At 44.3% G+C, this 7,500-nt stretch overlaps 1 protein-coding gene across 5 annotated transcripts in view; it reads right to left on the bottom strand.

Moving 5' to 3' along the window:
• LOC105903656 (RNA-binding motif, single-stranded-interacting protein 3) overlaps positions 1-7,500 on the bottom strand; it is a 252,401-nt gene that overhangs the window by 220,978 nt on the left and 23,923 nt on the right. The window lies entirely within an intron of this gene.

The raw sequence follows: 7,500 nt of genomic DNA, 5'->3' as shown, positions 1-7,500 counted from the left end.
CTTTCCAAAACGATTTAAATGTGTTTTTACTGTAGTTTAACTGATGTGTGAGCCATTTGCTGTCTTTCTCCATGGTTTTACTGTGATACAAACCAGCTGGACCGAAACAAGCAAACAAATCAAATATATCATTTTCCCAGTAAAAAATATATTTAAACATCACATAGTTTCGATGCACACATACAAAACATACCTTATTTGTATGTTGTCTAGCCACCAATAACTTGCTTGGCTGCCTAGCCATGAAATAGAGACAGCTAGTAGCCACTACACTGTCTGTAGTGTAAGTCACCATGTGAGCGCGTATGTCAAAGACAAGATGCACAGCCTTGGGCATGACATGTGAAGACTGCATCCACCACACACTCGAAAGACACTTGATTGGCTCGAGTGTCTGTGTCAATCTGACGTTCCATTCTTCAGTCAGTAGTGTCACACACGGCTTCCCTGGAGAGGCTTGAAGGGCAGCCCCTTACATCGCAACTCCCTTAGCAATCAGAAAGGTGAAGCCTCCAGTCTCCCAGAGGTTTGCCTGGTCACTTAACACTGCCTTAGTGTGCAGAGCAAATAGTTATACAGTATACGCACTTTATACGCGCTAATTACTGAGAATTGTGAGATTTACTGAACCCGAAGAGAAGGTTTTAGTGGATCTTTCCAACTCTAATTTAAAAGCACAAACTGAGCCCAAGTTCAGCGCCAGGCTACTGTTTTTCACCTGTGGCAAAAAAAAAAACCCTACCAGGATACCCTTTTACTACTGTACCTGGTGTTGGATTGAGTCTATCGTGAATCTTTAATGTGAAGTCGGTGTTTCAGAAAGAGTCCTGCTATCAGTAACCTGTGATAAGAAGCGTCAGGCTGGCTCCTTCTCTGATCACCACTAACAGTTACATGTTGTCAGCATCAAGGGAGCATCAACCTGTCATTGGTTTCAGAAACAATGGAGCCACAGTCACCTAATGCTCGTATCAGGTTGCTGAAGATATCGTGTTGATCTTTCGCATGCTGTTGGACTGAGATAGATAGATTTTTCAAAAAACTAAAAAGAGGAATCATTTACACCGGCGCTTTGATACTGACTTTGAGTGAATGTGGTCATGCACGTTGACTCATGTTGATACCATTTATCAGCTAATAGCAGGGGAGGTTTAGTGTAATTCTAAGTGCCTGTAGGACAGGAAGTCCTGCCGATCTCAATAATACCCAGGGATTGGTGACCTCCTGCGCAGTAGGGTTTGAATGCAACAGTAAGAGGACTAAATACCCGACATAATCAGCTCCTTGGCAAACAACTGCTGATCAGTTACTCATGAAAAGAATGCCTCAATCATTCTCAAGAATCAACAACATCAAACACGTTTTGAAAAATGAATGCAAAATCCCACAGACATACACCTTGAGCCATTAGGAATACTATGCAAACCAACCGAGACTTTAAAGTTTTCGCGCCACGTCAACAAGTTGTGGTACAGAGGAAGCCGAAAAGCTGTGTATGTGTGTGTGTATGTGTGTGTGTATGTGTGTGTGTATGTGCACATGTGTGCCTGTGTGTGTGTGTGTGTGTGTATGTGTGTGTGTATGTGTGTGTGTATGTGCACATGTGTGCCTGTGTGTGTGTGTGTGTGTGTGTGTGTGTGTGTGTGTGTGTGTACGTGTGTGCACACATGTGTGTGTGTGTGTGGGTTTGTGTCAGGAGACAGAGAAGAGGAGAAACCTGCTGTTGACCCCTAGGGCCCCCTTGACCCTCTACCCTCCCTGAGGTCACAGGGTTGACAGCCTCCAGGCTCACAGGGTCAAGGTCATCGTCACGGGTGTTTATCTGCAAAGGAAAAACAATAGCAGCCTCGGTCCTGACGGGTAGCGATGAGACCACAACCCCCATTTTGCCGGCCTGGTGGAGGTGAAGCATTTGGCAACTCACTGGAGAAACAATCATGTTTGCATGACAACCAAACAGCCGGAATAACAGTTTTGTAATCCACTGACTCACGTACTTTCGCTTCTATTATTTAATTATTACATTTGTTTGCCATCGAGTATGTGGCCTTTTCAAGTTCCTTTGCTCATTCTGCATGTAAAGAAGGCCTGGAATGGGGGAAGGTCCCTGCTCAATCAACGCACATTCTGTTGTATGGATTTCTAATTGTAATTTCCTCAGATATGCCTCCACCTTTTGAGCGGGGAGAGAGACTCTGGTGGGCTGAGTGGGCTTGAAGCCTGAGGGCTCTTGTGGGCAAAGGCAATCAATACAGGCAACAAAGAGAGAGGAAGAGAGAGAGAGAGAGAGAGAGAGAGAGAGAGAATGAATGAGTGTCAGAGAGAGAGAGAGATAGAGAGAGAGAAAGGGAGTGCAAGAGATAGAGATAGAGATATAGAGAGAGAGAAAGAGAACGAAAGAGGAAAAGAGTGATAGAGAGCTAAAGAAGACATAGAAGGAAAAAGAGAGGGGGAGAAAAGAGAATCACCGTTTACAGACGTGTGTGTGGGGAGAAACATAATTATCAGATGGCTGCCTTTTATCTTAGGAAAAGAGATGAAGCAGTTATCGATTGTGGATTAACAGATTAGCTGAACTGGGCCAGGGATAGAAAGTTAGAGTGAGAGAGAGAGAGAGAGAGAGAAAGAGAGAGAGAGAGAGAGAGAGAGAGAGAGAGAGAGAGGATGGTGAATGGAGAAACGGCAGAGAAGTGTTGGAAAGGCAGTACCTCGTTATTCACCAGAAAAACAGCTTAGAGAATATAGAGAAACATTCATGGATGGAAACGTAATTGTTATCATTTATACAGCGACAGCTCTAGCGAGAGAGAGAGACAGAGAGAGACAGAGAGAGAGAGAGAGAGAGAGAGAGAGAGAGAGAGAGAGAGGGGATGGAAGAGACAGAAGTAGAACAATGAATGAGGACATCTGCCTTTCCACTTTACGACTATAACACCTCTCATCATCCATTTTTATGGAGACAGGTAGGTACATTTATACACTCATAGGAAAAATAGTACTTGGCTGAATCCATTTTTATCTCACAGGAGAGTCATTGTATTTCTACACAACCAAGTACAGCAATAATAGATTATAGTCAGAACTGTTTATAGATGAAAGTGCTGCACTTAGCATATGAAAGGTGCTCTTCCTAGAAGCAATGTGAGAGGCTTGTCTTTCCACAAGGACATGATTGAGTTGCCTAGTAATGTCAACATTAACCAATCAGACATATTGACGTAGAGGACAGTGAAGGTGTACAGAGACGTCATTATCTGTGTCTGTATCTGTTCAACCCACACATTGATCTGTATCTGTATTTGGACAGAAGACAGGAAGTGGGCGTGGTTTAGAACAGAAGTCTTCCTGCTGAACTGAATGCCAATGCCATATTACTGTAGCTGTAGCGTGCCCAATAACCAAGCCAGTCCAATTTTCCATTCTTTCTAGTAGTAAAGCACAAAATGTATTCATTATTTAACCAGAAATAAAATCTCCCATGGCAACTAAACCAGTGTAAATAGAGCGGACTAAAAATACAGTGCACAATTCTTCAACAGCAGCCGGGTAACTCGGAGCCTACAAAACTCAAGCACAGACGTGATTCTTTAGCCTTTAGTCAATTAAAGCATCCAACACACACACACGCGCACACACGCACACACTCACACACACACACACACACATACACACACAGACACAGACACAGACACAGACACACACACACACACACACACAGACACACACACACACCCGCACACACGCACACACGCACACACGCACACAAGCACACACGCAAACACACACACACACAACAGGAGAGTCACTGCACTGTCCAACCTCCTAACCTCCCCATACTACAGAAACACGCAATATTATATTTGCCGCAGTGGGCAGGGGGAAACACGTTACGTATCTGGGTAGGCCTGAGTGAAGCTCATGTCAGCCCGTTCGGATGCCCACCTGTATCGCCCTATGGAAACATCCACACAAAAATCCATAGAAAATCCTGGTTGCTGTCTAACATTGCTGTTCAAATAACCATGAAATAGGCTACTTGCTAGGGTGTTAGTTGAAATTCCATACATACAGTATGATACATCTTAAATGGATGAGTATTGACTGAAATACAAGGTAAAACCAATATTTCAACGGTGTGTTTTTTTTTTATGGAAGAAATTAACACATACAGCTAAAAACGACAGGTGATGTATAGGTTGTAGGGGGGTTTGGAACAAATCCAGCTTCTTTACCAGGCTGGCTTTCCCTGAGTGATAGCTGGGAGCAGTGAGCTCTCAGCCTGCTGCCTGCTGTGTACTGACTGTGTACCGAGGGTGGTGACTACAGAATATAGCGATCACTTTTCAAAAATATAGAAAATGTAATGACTTCGGGTAGAACGATTATCTGTTTCCATCGTATTATTTCTGCTTCCCCAAATAACCCATTCAGATTCAGGTACATCCCAAGAGGAAATGCTAACACTGCTTTATTACACTGTCATGAATAACTGCAGTGGTACCATTTGTCATAACATTTACAGGTTATGCTGTCTTGGTTCATGTTAAGTTGTCATAACAAAGACATTGACAGGTTATGTCGTCTTGGTTACTGTCAAGTTGTCACAAAAAAGACATTGACAGGTTGTGTTTTTTTGGTTAGTGTCAAGTTGTCGTTACAAAGACACCCCAAACAATGTAAACTTGACATTAGAAATTGTATAATTTACCGAATGACTATTTAGTGACGACAGTCATAAACATTCATAAAGACTCATTCATGTCCATGTCATGGTTATGGCAGTGTCATGTCAGTCTTATGCACAGCCCTTCACATATGCAGAGGAAGCTGCCTAGATAAATGCAAGCCGTTCTACTCACATTTAAGCCAAGTTCCGTAAACTAGAACCCAAACAACAGCTGACTGGAGAACCAATCTGAGCCTGGTCTGGGATTGGCTCTGTGCCAGATCAGGGTCAGATCAGGGCCACATCCTGTCCATTGTCATCTGCTTCCTGTGAATATTCATCAGCTTCAAATGAACTGACTAGCAGAGCAGTCGCCCGTCTTTCCCACGCAATACTTTTCATATGTACATATGTACTGCTTAACAATGCTTTTCATATGTATATATGTACTGCTTAACAATGCTTTTCATATGTACATATGTACTGCTTAACAATGCTTTTCATATGTACATATGTACTGCTTAACAATGTGTTTCATATGTACATACAGTATGTACTGCTTAACAATGCTTCAAAATGGTCACACCCGTTAATCATTATTTGCTCATTTTACCTTTGAAAGAGGCAATTACTTTAGATATGGGGAACGACACAGAGAGACATGTATATTATATATATATAGAGAGAGAGAACGAGAGAGGGAGATAGAGAGAGAGAAAGAGGGGGGGGGGGGTAGGAGAGAATGATCGACAGTCAGACAGAAAGAGAGGAGGAGGAGAGGGTAATTCAAAAGCCTCTCAGTAATTCAAGCCCCTGTGAGATGCAGATGGGGCATCAATATTCATCATCTCAATCATTAAGAATTAAGACTGGAGAATGGAGACTTGACCTCCGTAACGTTAAACTTGACTTGTGACCCCCTTCCATTGAGACTTAACACCAGCTGGGGATTTGGCCAAACATGGCTTTGGCTTGGAGCGAGGCCTAGCCGTTCAAGCTGTTTTTTTTTCTTCTTCTTTGCCTTCCTCTTCCTCGTTAAAAGGAACTACGGAGAAGTTACATCAGACGCCAGGCTTTTAGAGAGGAAGACTGAGAGAGAATGTGTCAGAGAGAGAGAGAAAGAGAGAGAGGAAGAGAGAGAAACAAAGAAGAGAGAGAGCAAAATAGCTAGTGAGAGAGGGAGAGAAGGGAGAAGAGAAAAGGAAGAGTGGGCTGGAGTGAAATTGGTTGTCGGCACCCAGACTGAGGCTCTGGTTATTATGAGGGGAAACTGTGGATGATGAAACATTCAGTCAACTAGAACTTGCACCCTCTGGAAACACAGCCTGGTCACCAATACACTCCTCGCTCAATGTGGCAATACGGTCTGTGTGTGTGTGTGTGTGTGTGTCTCTCTCTGTGTGTGTGTGTGTGTGTGTGTGTGTGTGTGTGTGTGTGTGTGTGTGTGTGTGTGTGTGTGTGTGTGTGTGTGTGTGTGTGTGTGTGTGTGTGTGTGTGTCTTGACACAGCCAGCAGCAGAGGGCTGTGAAAAATGTCACCATGTCACCCTTTTCTGCAGAAAACACGGAGGGCAACAATAGCAGATGAGCTACGAGTATCACACTTCTTTCACACTTCACTCTCTCTCCTCTCCTCTCCTCTCTTCCCTTCACTTTTCCTCTCCTCTCCTGTTCTCTCTTCTTTCCTCCTTTCTCTTCCCACCTCTCCTCTCCTTCTCTTTTTGTCTTCTCTTCTCTTGTCAGAGATAACAAGCTGGAGGCAGACAGAGACCCCAGGGCAAAGCAGGGCTGCGTCTGACACAATGGTGGAACCAATCTGGTTGGAACTACATTCTGCCTGCCCTGAGACGGAACCAGAGACAGAGACAGGCAAGGCCAGGCAAGGCAAGGTCACTGCAGCCACAGCACCATTGTGCCGGGAGACAAAGCCATCTCCCACACACACACCTGCAGGAACAATACAACTCAGTTCCCCCTGTACTGGGGCGAGCGCGCCAGACAATGCAATGCAGGAACACGGACCTGCATTCCAATGGTGGCGGCAGTGAAGGAAGGTGGTCTGGATACAAGCCTGGTTTTTAACATATGAGCTGAATCTACTGCCACAAGATGAAAAGGGTGCGTGTGTGTGTGTGTGTGTGTGTGTGTGTGTGTGTGTGTGTGTGTGTGCATGTAGTATGTGGTATGTGTGTCTCCAAATGTGTATGTGCACACTGGAGTATGTATCGGGAGTGACTAATAGTGTATGGACAGATGTTTTATTTGAAATTCGAGGATATGTGTGCGTGTGCATGTGTGAAAGCATATGTAACGATGTGGATGTGTTAATGTGTGTGTGTATGTGTGTGTGTGTGTGTGTGTGTGTGTGTGTGTGTGTGAAAGAGAGAGAGAGAGCGAGTGTGTGTGTGAGTGTGTGTGTGTGTGTGTGTGTGTGTGTGTGTGTGTGTGTGTGTGTGTGTACGTATGTGCGGACAGCTGTTTGATGGAGACCAGCAGTCAGAGATGAGTAATGTGTGTTCTTCTCCTGACTGATAGCCATGTGCCCCCCCCCCCCACCATCCTGCCCTGGCGTCAAACTCAGTAAATGGCCTCCATATGGCCTTGCAGCATATGTGGAAATACATTATGGGAACCTGGATAGATACAGTATACGTGTGGGACAGAGGGCTTAGCCGATAAACCACATCACCAAACCTTCTATCACCCACAAACAAGATGGTGACAGAGAGCAAGAGCGAGAGCGAGAGAGAGACATCTGGTGGTTAGCTGTCGTTCATGTCCATCATTGTTAACTCAAGAATTTACATTTTATTTTTGAACAGGGTCTTGTAGAAT

This window comes from Clupea harengus, chromosome 19 (assembly GCF_900700415.2).
Source record: "Clupea harengus chromosome 19, Ch_v2.0.2, whole genome shotgun sequence".
In the NCBI taxonomy this organism is placed as follows: Eukaryota; Metazoa; Chordata; class Actinopteri; order Clupeiformes; family Clupeidae; genus Clupea; species Clupea harengus.
This window is presented reverse-complemented; position numbering and strand designations above follow the sequence as displayed.